Here is a 12427-nt window from a genome sequence, read left to right as displayed (position 1 = left end):
CTCGGACACTCTTTACACCGTGGATCTCGGAATACTGCATTCCCTATCGGTGTCCGGAACTGACTATTCCGTGCATTTAACTCCTACTACCACAGCGCGTTCTGTTAACTCCTGTCGTGTGGCCATAATCAAGTGGGAGACTGTTTCACATGTATCGCCTGAGTATAAATGGCAGCTTCGCCAATGTATTGACGTTATATACCTTGTGCATACGGTACTACCACCATCCGAATACAGTCAACACGCTTTCAACGATATGGCTTTCAAAGTTATAACAACCAAATCTAATGGACCCCTCTAAATCTATGAAAACGTTACATTTAAAAAACTCGCCTAGTACGACATCACTTATGGTGACTTATCGTAAAAGATAACGTATTTTTACTATATTTTTGGAGAATAAAATCGACTATAACGTCGAATATTCAGATTATATTTATTTTCAAACTCTTGTTCTGTAGATTGTTGGTTTCAAATCTGTATGTGTGTTGTACGGTCAGTGGAGGAATCGCTTTAAAATATCACAAAAAAGAGTACAGTATCTAGTACTGAAGAAAAGTTCCACATAACACGGCGGCTAGAAAACTGGAAAACTAACATCAGCGTCCCGAAGGAATCGGTCATCTAACACTCAACGATTTCTTCATTTTGGAAGAACAGAGAAAATACAGTCTCTTTCCGAATAGATTTCTTTAAAGATCTGGAGGTCGAGATCATCTGAGCACAAAAATATCGAAGAAACTTTACTTTCAGTGGCAAAGATCAAATTATTTGTCGATCAATAAACCAATTCTTCAATAGGAAGCCAATAAATTTGTGCGTCTGTTGGGAAACTCGAACTTTAATTTCTCTTTTATTTGGGATACAATATTTCTGAGCATGTCATGATGCTGCCGCAAATTTTGTGGCGAAGTTGTAGATATATCTGATTCTGTAACAGGAAAGTGCCTGTGTAAGAAGTCGCCCGTTTTGTGCTACAAGCCAGATGATACATTCAATGCAGATTAAACTGGCTTGTTTTACAATATGACCCCCAGATAAGACACTGAAATTTGAAGGTGAGCATATTCGGGAGGGAAAATGGCTGATACAAGAATCAGTTACCGTTGCTGTAAATATGACAGGAACATGTAAAGAAAAGCTTTTGATGATCTAAAATTCGGTAACATCCAGATGCTTTAAAAATGTTCGCTACCTACATGTAGTTTATGTAAACAATGGAAAATCTTGGACGCCATCTGACATTTTTGAAAGGTGGATGCGTAAATGGGACTCTCATCCGAAATTAAAGAAACTAAAAATTATTCTCCTGGCCGATAAGTACCCTGCTCATCCAGTAGCTGACAATTTAGAGAGCATAAATCTCGTGTTTTTACCTCCAGGCGTGACTTCAGTTCTACAACCTATGGAACCTGGAGTTGCAAAATCTCTTAAACTACAGTACAGGGAACTAAGTGAAGAAATGCTACAAAACATTGGCGAAGGTAAAGAAACAGGTTTTTTGTCGGAAACATGGTAAAATGTCACTCAAAGGACAGTTACCAATTATTTTAAACATTTAGTTTCCCGCATTTATGGCCACAAGTTTTCTGCAACAGCTGGTGGTGCCGATCATGACATTCCTCTTGCGGAGCTCGTGCAGGAACTCTGTAATCTTTGAAGCTTCTGAAACAGACGACTTCGCCCAGGTACAAAATAAGAAATTGTAGCTGATATTCAAAGCCCACTCGTGATTGACGAACCTGACAACGAACAGGAAGAACAGTTTGTTGTGCCATCACCTAATTAAACTTCAGTGCGGCGAAAACTTCATACAAAATTCTTATTTTCACAGAAGAATGTAATACAAAACACAATAATGAGGCGTTAAAACGAATGCATCATCAAATTCAAAATGAGTACGCACATCTTGAATGAAAAAAGCAGGCAAAAATAAATGATTACGTTAAATAGGAAAGTAATGTGTAGTACGCGTTGCAGGAACGGATTTTAAAGTTAAAGCTGTTGGTTGAAAAAAAAAAAAGACAACACTGTCTTTGCAGTGACTGTAGAAAAGTAGAAAACTAAATTACAATATGTGCTATGTTTTCAAAGTACAGAATGTAATAAAGGGGTAGTCGTTATTGATGTTTTGTGGTTATAGTGTTAGATATTTTCGATGTGTTAGGTACAGTACGTGGCATTTCTACCAATTTTAAAGAGAAACATAGAAGAAAATTAGGTCTCGCTGTAGTTTATAAGTAAAATACTGTCTTTTCATTTTCGTATTGCTGATTGATTTTTGTGAAACAGTTAATGGACTGATTTTGCCATTTACGGCAGTTATACTATACAGCATTGAAAATGAATTTTTAACATGCTCAACATTTTGTCTCATTCATTTTCCAAGGCCGTATTCTACATTATTGAATAATTCACATTGTTGCTTTCTGCTTCTTTCTTCACGTATTGCACGATTTTACATTTTGTTGGCATGCTACTGCTGTACGCACTTCTTAAACATAAGAAAAATTCCTCTTCAGGCCTTCTCCATAAATACTGTGTTCTTAACATTGTAGGTTTACTGTACCTTGCCACTTTTTGACGTTTTAACTGTATGACAGCCTAAAATGTACAGATACGAAACTTTTATAAAAAAAACTGGTTCGTGTGACTACCGGCTATGACGACCATAAACCGTCGTTATAACCGGTTTCGACTGCATGTGTATATCCCTAATCCATGACTTTTGTCACTTCAGCATACATTCCCTACTGCAGCCACTTCATTTATTCTGCTGCGCACTTTCAACTAAGCGATGTTAACATGTTTGCCTTTTCCTCGTAACGATTAAGGCGCTTCAGTGCGCACTAGGGCTTCCAGTCTCACTGATTGTAAGACTAAAAATAATCAGCACTATTAGAACAGGTACTCAATCACTAATAATTAGAACAGGTACTCAATCACTAATAAGATAGGTTGTACTTAACACACAAATGAAATAATGTCTCCTTTGTAGGGCAAAGCTACTTTCAACGTCATACTGGGTGAGACGATTAAACCAGAGGGAAAAATACAGTAATTATACTACCTAATCGAATAGCATAATACATTCCGAAAGAAATCTCGCTCTACAGAGCAGTGCTCGCTGACTTGGAAGGGGATAGGGTACTAGCGGATGTGGAGCTGTAAACGGAGGTTTGTGGGTCGTGCTCGGGTAGGTCAGTCAATATCAGTACAGCAGTTCCTGAGAAAGGCACGGGTCACAGGTTCGAGTACCCGTCTGGCACACAGTTTTAACCCGCAACTGTAGGAAATCCAACATCAAGGAAGATATGCAGTGTAATACGACAACAACATACGATAACAGATGAAACTGACAATAGCTGCAATGACTGGAAAAAGATAGAAGCAAATATCCATACCCATCCGATCAGATCAACTGTGCGATCTCTGTGATACAAGATTATCCACAAAAATACTGCTACAGACAGCGAACTATACAAAATAGGATTTATTTCCTTGCCAATTACTCGCTGCAAATTAGAAGATGCGGTACGTCACCGCCTTAAATGATGTGATAAGTCAGAAATTTGGCAATGGACAAGACAAAAATTTACAATCATAACGCGTACTTCGCTATACACTTACTGTTCAGAAAACATTCAGTTCCCGGAGAAATCATTTAATCCAAGGATAAAACACAGAGCATTTCTCTTGTTCCAAACAGTTATATCTGTTACTCAGTTGGCAAGACAACCGTCATTAGTCTTGAAGATTATTGGTACTACTTACAGCGGAGCACAACAAACTGCAAATTACACGAAATTCAAAGATTTCTTTCCCTGATGTTTGATCTTTGCACTATCATACTGAAATGAGGTTTTGATTAAATATCACTTTTAGAAAGACTTTTTACACATTTTTGTTCTTCTCGAGAAAGAAGAATTTCACCCTTATGTTTTCCGTGCTGAAGAGCAATACCACAAGGTGAGCAAAGCTAGGTCATAAGATGCGAATTATACTGTCAACAAGATTTTCGTTTTCATGTGTAGCTGTAAATAGGCACAGGTTTCGATCTAATGAACAGATTGTTTCTCGGAAACAATTTTCACGTGTAAGGAATGTGCATACTTGGAAACAGCTGGAAGACATGGGAAGATTTCAGTTAGATAACGTCTTGGTCAAGGCAGAGATTCGAAAATGGGATACTGGATCGTAAGTCGTAACCAGGCGCAAATATATACTGAGATCGCAATTTGGTAGTTATGAAAAGCAGGCTCGAGTTTAAGAGACTAGTCAGGAAGAACCAATGTACAAATAACTGGGATATGGAACTACTAAGGAATGAAGAGAGACACCTACAGCTTTCCAAGACCCTCTAAGGCTATAGATACAACGACAAGGAATAGCTCAGTAGGAAGTTCAGTTGAAACGGAATGGATGTCTCTAAAAACACCAATCAAAGAAGTTGGAAAGAAAAACGTAGGTAAAGAGATGGTAACAGCGAAGAAACCATGACTGGCAGAAGAAATATTTCAGTCTGTGGGAGGAAAAAGGAAGAACTAAAATGTTCAGGGAAGCTGAGAATACAGACGTACAAGTCGCTTAGGAATGAAATAAATAGGAAACGCAGAGAAGCTAAGGCGAAATGGCTGCATGAAAATTGTGGGGAAATCGAAAAAGAAATGACTGTCGGAAGGACTGGTTCAGCGTACAGAAAAGTCAAAACAACCTTCTGTAGCAATGGTGGTAACATTAAGAGTGCAACAAAAGTTCCACTGTGAAATACAGAGAAGAGAGCGTATAGATAGAAAGAGTAACGTGGAAGTCCCTATGAAGGGGGGAGGGGGAGAATTGACTGATGTGACAAGATGAAACAAGAGTCGATATAAAACAGATAGAGGGTCCAGCATTATAATCAGAATTTAAAAGAGTTTTGGAAGACTTGAGATTAAATAAGGCAGAAGCGATAGATAACATTCTGAAGCTACCTGTTTACTTTTTTTTTATTACTATTAAACACTGACCCACAGAATTTTCCCTGACGAAGACATCTCAAACTTAACCTATTTATTTATTACCCACAATATAAAAGCCCAACGCTATCTGACTGCTATACATTGACAACATGACTTCCAATAATTAACACAAAAGAATGGCCGTGAATTTCAAGAAATCCTAACAGTAATACAAATAAAAAAGAAATTAAAGAAATATGGAAAAAAGCTCCAACTCTGTTAATTGCCTACACACATTTCAATCACGAAACCCGATAGTGGAAACACCCATTCTGTTTTATAAGTCACTTGCCCCACACAAAATCTTCATAACACGAAATACAGCAAGTAGAAAAAACGGCCAGCCTAGTAAAGAGATTCTAACTACTATAGACTCTAACTACTAGGAGTCATATGGTTAGCAAAAGAAAAGTTTTGTTGTATGGCAAAAAATGTATTTAGAAAATTTTACCTTATTCGTGTGACCTCCAGTTGCAAAAATTATATAGTTGTCAATAATTCCATAACCCAAATATTATCAACCACACATCCATCCTCATACATTTCCTTGCGTTTCACTTTACAATGCATGTCCTACCCACACAGAGTCTCCACTAAGAATATCATGTCCATACACTTCCTTGTCCACTCTATAACTGCTATTCCGTCCAAACCACAGAACCTCTTGCTGGACTATACTGCTGCCAACATGAAAACAGGCTACTTACAATTCTATTAGAATTTCTAAACTGAGCATCTGACTTCCGGAAAAATATCATTCACATAATACAGAAGACGCCAAGACCCAGTAATTGCGAGAATTGTCGCAATAATCAGCTTAACAGCCCATGCATCCACGTTAGTGATAAGAATAAAATACAGAAGAATGGAAAAGAAAATTGAGGTTGTGACTGATAACGATCATTTTGGCTTTAGGAAAGGTAAAGGCACCAGAGGGACATTTCTGACGTTTCGGTTCATAATGGAAGCAAGACTGAAGAAAAATCAAGACACGTTTATAGGATATGTCGTCTTGAATAAAAGTGTTCAAGAATGTAAAATGGAGCAAGATATTCGGAATTCTGAGGAAAACTGTGATAAGCTATAGGGAGTGACGGGTAATTGGGAGATCAAAAACGAAGTATTCGTATCAAAAACGTTTTAAGACAAGGATGTTATCTTCCGAACTATAGTTCAATCTGTACATCGAAGAAGCAATGATGGAAATAAAGGAAAGGTTGAAGACTGGAATTAAAATTCAAGTTGAAAGGATATCAATGATAAGATTCGCTGATGGTATTGCTATCCTGAGTAACAGTGAAGAAGTATTACGGGATGTGCCGAAAGGAATGAATAGTCTGATGAGTACAGAATCCGGATTGAGAGTAAATCGAAGAAAGACAAAAGTAATGAGAAGTACCAGAACTGAATAAAGTGAGAAATTTAACATAGGATTGATGGTCACGAAGTAGATGAAGTTAAGAAATTCTGCTACCTAGGCGGCAAAATAACCCACGACGGTCGGTGCAAGGAGGATATAAAAGCAGACTAGACAGGCAGAAAGGGCATTCCTGGCCTAGAGAATTCTACTAGTATCCAAAATAGGTCTCAAAGTAAGAAAGAAATTTCCGAGAATGTGCATTTCGAGCATAGCATTGCATGGTAGTGAATGACAGATCGTGGTATAAGCGTAACAGAAGAGAACGAAGCATTTGAGATATGCTGCTACGGACGAATGTAAAAAAATTGGTGGACTGATAAGGTAAGGAATGAGGAAGTTGTGCGCAGAATCGGAGAAGACAGGAACATGTGGAAAGAATTGACAAGAGAAGGGGCAGGATGATGGAATACCCGTTAAGACATCGGGGAATAACTTACATGGTACTAGAGGGAGCTGTAGAGGGTAGAAACTGTCGAGGACGACAGAGATTGGAATATATTCAACAGGTAATTGAGAACATAGATTGCAAGTGTTACCCTAAGATGGCTGGCACAGGAGAGGAATTCGTGGCGGTCCGTAACGCTCAACTATACGGTCCCGCTCTTCGTTGCATCTTCTCTTATCACTTTTGTCAGTCCTACCCGGTAATGACCCCATATAGATGAACAGTACTCGAGAATGTCTGTAAGTCCATCTTTATACAAATGGTGCGGTACCTTGACAGTACAACATAAAATGTCGGATCAGATTGTAAATTTACTTTATCTGCGCAACCAGTTTCCACGTTACGCTACGCCACCTTCAGGCCTGCTGACTGACGTGTGTGAAGAATCCCACCTCTGGTCGTCATTGAATGCTGGCCCCTATTTTAACTGTACCAGAGATACACGTTGATTAGGGCGCCTGAAGTTGGCGTAACGTAGTGCTAAAACTGGTTGCTCACATAAGGTAACAACTGGAAATTTAGATGGCTGTGGGTGTTTTGATTCGAGACTTTTCATTTTATACTCGAGGATCGGTCGAACATGCGCCATGTTCGTAGACGAATCACGTTTCCTCAATGTAGCACTTACGTTTCTTACTATTTGCTTTACATGGTCATTCCATTTAAGGTCGCTCGGAGATTTACGGAAGATACTATTTCCATCAATTTCTTATCAATGGTGTAGTTGTGCAGTAAAGAATTTCTTGTCCTGTGTATGTGTAACATTTTACATTTTTTTACCTTCAGTGTGAGCTGCCAGAGCCTGAAACATTCATCAATCCTCTGCAAGTCATCCTCCAAATCGGCTTCTTTCATATAGACATCTGTCAACAGGCTTAAAGAGCTTCCAACGCTTTCTCCTAGATCATTTATATACATTTTGAACAGTAACGGTCCTATCACACTTCCTTGTGGTACTATGGAAAGAAGCACTTACATATGGCCGGCCGGAGTGGCCGAGCGGTTGTAGGCGCTACAGTCTGGAACCGCGCGACAGCTACGGGCGCAGGTTCGAATCCTGCCTCGGGCATGGATGTGTGTGGTGTTCTTAGGTTAGTTAGGTTTAAGTTGTTCTAAGTTCTAGTGAACTGATGATCTCGGCAGTTAAGTCCCATAGTGCTCAGAGCCATTTTGAACTTACATATGTCGATTTTGTTCTATAAAGATCGACATCCTGTGTTATACCTGGAAGGAAATCTTGAATCCAATCCCAAATGCGGTCCAATACTTGGTAAGCTCGTATTTTGTCACTAAACGGTAGTGCAGCTTAATCCAGGCAACAAGCAAGTCTATACACCGAATTAGTCTAATGTGGACTGGACGTCCTATTTTCAGCAAAGCCGTAAGCTCCGAGTACACTGATAGTGTGAGAAGATGTGTTAAGGAGTCATTCCCAAATTTATCTGCAAAGAGAAACAATTTATTAAACTTAAAAGTTGTAAATACCGACCTACTTCTTACTTCCTGGAAACAGTTTCGTCCTTCTAATTCTGAAAAAGACATCATACAGCAAGGAAAATATTAGTTCTACTTTCCTCTTCTTCGTTCATGAGACATTCCTTCTGAACGACTCGAGGTTTCTGTGTGTTTTAATTTCGCTGGTATTTACCTTGTCCGTGAGATTCTTATCCTTCCAGATTTAGATTAATAAAATAAACATTTGCTCTCTGTGATAGCATAAGAAAGGTTTCCAGACTTAAGATTCGTAAAACCGGCTTTAGAATTTAGCACCTGACTATCGGCTTTCGTATAGAGACTAAACTCAAAGCTTTCCGGATCGCTTCGCTTCGCCTCGCTGGACAGATCGACATGCGTCTACAACTCTGAATATTCCATTCTGCTGTAATGCGTTGTTGAAGACATCTTGACCAGCGAAGATGGCTAAAAAAGCATGTTACTGGATGACCGATTTCGACAGAGCTATGCTGTCATCATTAAGTCTTACGCTTGCAACATTAAAGGAGACTATGTTGTAATATTTTAATGCATAAGATCCGATAACAACTCGACACACACGAATATGCTTGTTTAGCCATTTTGGATTGCGAAGTTTTCGTCAGTTACGAACGACTGAAGAATGGAATGCTCAGAGCTCAACTTTTTTCAGGTATCATACACTGAAGATCGCCCCCCTACCAACAATGTCAGAAATATACAAATTGGGTCACTGTTCGCAGGTCTCGGTGATAATTTTCCCTGAAACGTTTGCCTTAAATCCTGCGCTCCTCCACATACTTCGGCGATCTGGGCTGCCGCCTACACGAGCAACACTGCCACCTCGACCACTCTCAAGTGCCGTTCGCATGTGTACTTGGAACTGGTACTCCGAATTTGTTACCTGTAGTGACAGAGTTTCTCTCCCATTATAACATTTCTGTTCAAATGGCTCTGAGCACTATGGGACTTAACATCTGTGGTCATCAGTCCCCTAGAACTTAGAACTACTTAAACCTAACTAACCTAAGGTCATCACACACATCCATGCCCGAGGCAGGATTCGAACCTGCGACCGTAGCAGTCGCGCGGTTCCGGACTGAGCGCCTAGAACCGCTAGACCACCGCGGCCGGCAACATTTCTGTCTCGGGCGTTACGTCGTGTAGTGAATAATGGGACAGAATCTTGTTACTGTTAAAAACGTTTAACACTCTTTGAGAGACAGTAGTTTGAAGGATGCGCGAATACGATTCAGCCATAAACACCCACTGCTGTAAACCAAAATACGCAGGTGTACAAAACGTAATGACGAAAGTAACTTTCGCTAGATGTGTCACTACGAAGTAATATAGCTCGATGAAACTTGGACCGCAGTTAAAAAAACCTTTTGTAATATAATAAAGAAGACAACTGGAAGGAATACGCAATCAGATGACGAGAAATGACACAATTATTACACTGAAGTAACAACGACTTATGACGGTCCCCTGAACACCACAAAAGGCAGAACATGGTTCCTAATAGGGCTCGTGGTCACCACGGGCGGCTATGTATGCTCCGAAACATCGTCCCATTCTGGCCACACGATTGTTACCGAATTCCTGTGGTAGGTTGTTGTATTCTGCAAATTTACGGTTACTGGGTAGGCTCTGGTGCATGTGGACTTCTTGCAATATGTCAAACCAATACGTACCAGACCTTTTCGATGGGCTTTAAGTAGGGAGAAGGGGCGACCTTTCCATTCGCCGAATGCCCTCTCGTTCGGAGAGCTGCTCCACCTGCGCTGATCGATACGGTCGCTCGCTGTCATCCATCGACATGAAGTCAGGACATAGTGCACCTCTGAAAAGACCCACACAGGAAAGGGACACAGTGTCACAATACCGTTGACCAGTGAGTGTGCCGTGTACCACTGGAAGTGGTACGCCAATGCAACATACTGCCTCCCCACACCATTACATCTAGACCACCAAGACCATCATGTTCTCCGATGGTCCTGGTCCACTATATCAGCGTGCGTCCAGAATCACTGTTCAGATTGAATCTGCTCTCATCCGAGAGGAGCACGCGTACTCTTTGTTGATCCAAACGGTGCCGCTGATGTACGGTTCCAACGGAACACAACGTACTGGTAGTCGAGGAAAGAACCGACTCCCATACAGTCGCTGTGCTATTGCGTTTAGCGTGAGATAGGGGGTCCGGCAGTCCTCATAAATCTAGCGGTTTGACGTTGGTCCCTTCTTGCCTGTTGCGCAACGTAGCGATCACCAGCCTCTGTAGTTGATCGTGGTCGGCCACCTCCTCCCCTTACAGTAGCAGTGCCCACATTTCGGAAAGCTGCTCATGCACTTCTGGACAACACTCATTACACTTCACACTCCTTCCGTTTTCGCGATGATTCTTGCCTGTGTGAAATCATTCGTATTTTGTTTCCGGGCCACGTTATAACTAAGAGAACCACTCCAGTGCACCGTAACCGCTCGCTTTTCGCGTTCCTTCAGCTGTTTCGTTTTGTGGGGCCAGTCTCATTTGGCGCTATATACACGCTGGCCTCACGCCTTTTTTGCAGTGCAGGGAGACTCTGGCAATATGCTTCCGGACTTTCATTCTTTTCCACCCAGTATTTAATATGTTACGTTTCCTTATTTATCTCGCCCATAAGTTTTATAGAGAAGAGTATTAATCGCATATTTGGTGATTTGTAGTATGAGTTTTATGACTAACTCTGCTTGTGTAACATGTATGGCTAGCGTGCTCCAAGAGAAAACACGGCACGGCGGCTGATGCTACCGAAGATAAGGGTATTTCCCATTTCCATTCTCTCCCATCACTCAGGGAGTTGAGTGACATCTTCAACAGCGTGAATACTACATTTCTAAGTGAATACGGGAGCGAGGTAAGGATCAGTAACGATAGTCACTATGCGCACGTTGAAGTGATGGAAGGAGAACGATTTACACCCCCTCTCCTAGCTCCCCCCCCCCCCCTAACCACCTCCGGTTGGTTCGTCGTGTATCCATGATGGAAATCTGACAAAACCTTCCGTGGCTGCCCAGACCTATTCAGGCAGCAGCGGAAATGGAAAATATTACAGCTTGGTGAGTCCAACCCAATTTTTTCTCGTGTATTTACCACGTACGAGTGGTCGCTGTATCACTATTATGACCCCGAGACAAAGCAGTACGGTATAAGGCGCTACAGTCATGGACTGTGCGGCTGGTCCCGGCGGAGGTTCGAGTCCTCCCTCGGGCACGGGTGTGTGTGTTTGCCCTTAGGATAATTTAGGTAAAGTAGTGTGTAAGCTTAGGGACTGATGACCTTAGCAGTTAAGTCCCATAGGATATTAGACACATTTGAACATTTTTGACCAAAGCAGTAACGAAAGCAGTAACCCAACCAGTGGATCCACCACCGCCGAAAAATGCGAAGACCCAACTACGATCAGGAAAGGTGACACTGATTTTTGGGACCGCTATGCGATAATGATGACAGGTTATGATCGAAAAGGGGAAACACTGAACTCTCCTGACTAGGGCTGTCAAGATCAAGCGTTGCGCAAAGTTGTCCAAGAGAGCGCTTTTACTACACGGCGATCACAGCTCACGCTGCACAAGACACAATCAAACCCAGCGCTTCTTTGAGGTTATTAAATTATGACATACTCCCGGCATTCTCTTGACGTAATACACAGATGCTTCTTGTTTTTTCCTCGGATGAAGAGATCATCGCATCACATCCATTTCCAGAACGACCCAGAAGCGATTTTCTGCATGGGTGATTCAAGAAGGTGATTCCAGAACAGCCGGAAAGCAGACTTTTGCAACCAATAGCTTCTCAAAATCATGCATATTTGGGAAAATGTTTAACATAAAAAGGTGAATGTGTAGAGGGTAACTATCGCTAAGTCATGGTCGTAACGTAATTATTTCGATGTGATGCCTGAAATTTTAATTCATGCTAATATACAAAACTTTCCGAGACTTGGGTTCGAGACCACCCCGCTATTTAAACTGAATAAATGTCATCAGCAGTGGGGGCCACAGATTTCCGGATAGTAAGTCAACGGCCTTTTCAAAGAGGGTGCGGGT

Source organism: Schistocerca serialis, chromosome 9 (assembly GCF_023864345.2).
Source record: "Schistocerca serialis cubense isolate TAMUIC-IGC-003099 chromosome 9, iqSchSeri2.2, whole genome shotgun sequence".
NCBI lineage: Eukaryota > Metazoa > Arthropoda > Insecta > Orthoptera > Acrididae > Schistocerca > Schistocerca serialis.
Note: the sequence above shows the minus strand (reverse complement) of the source record.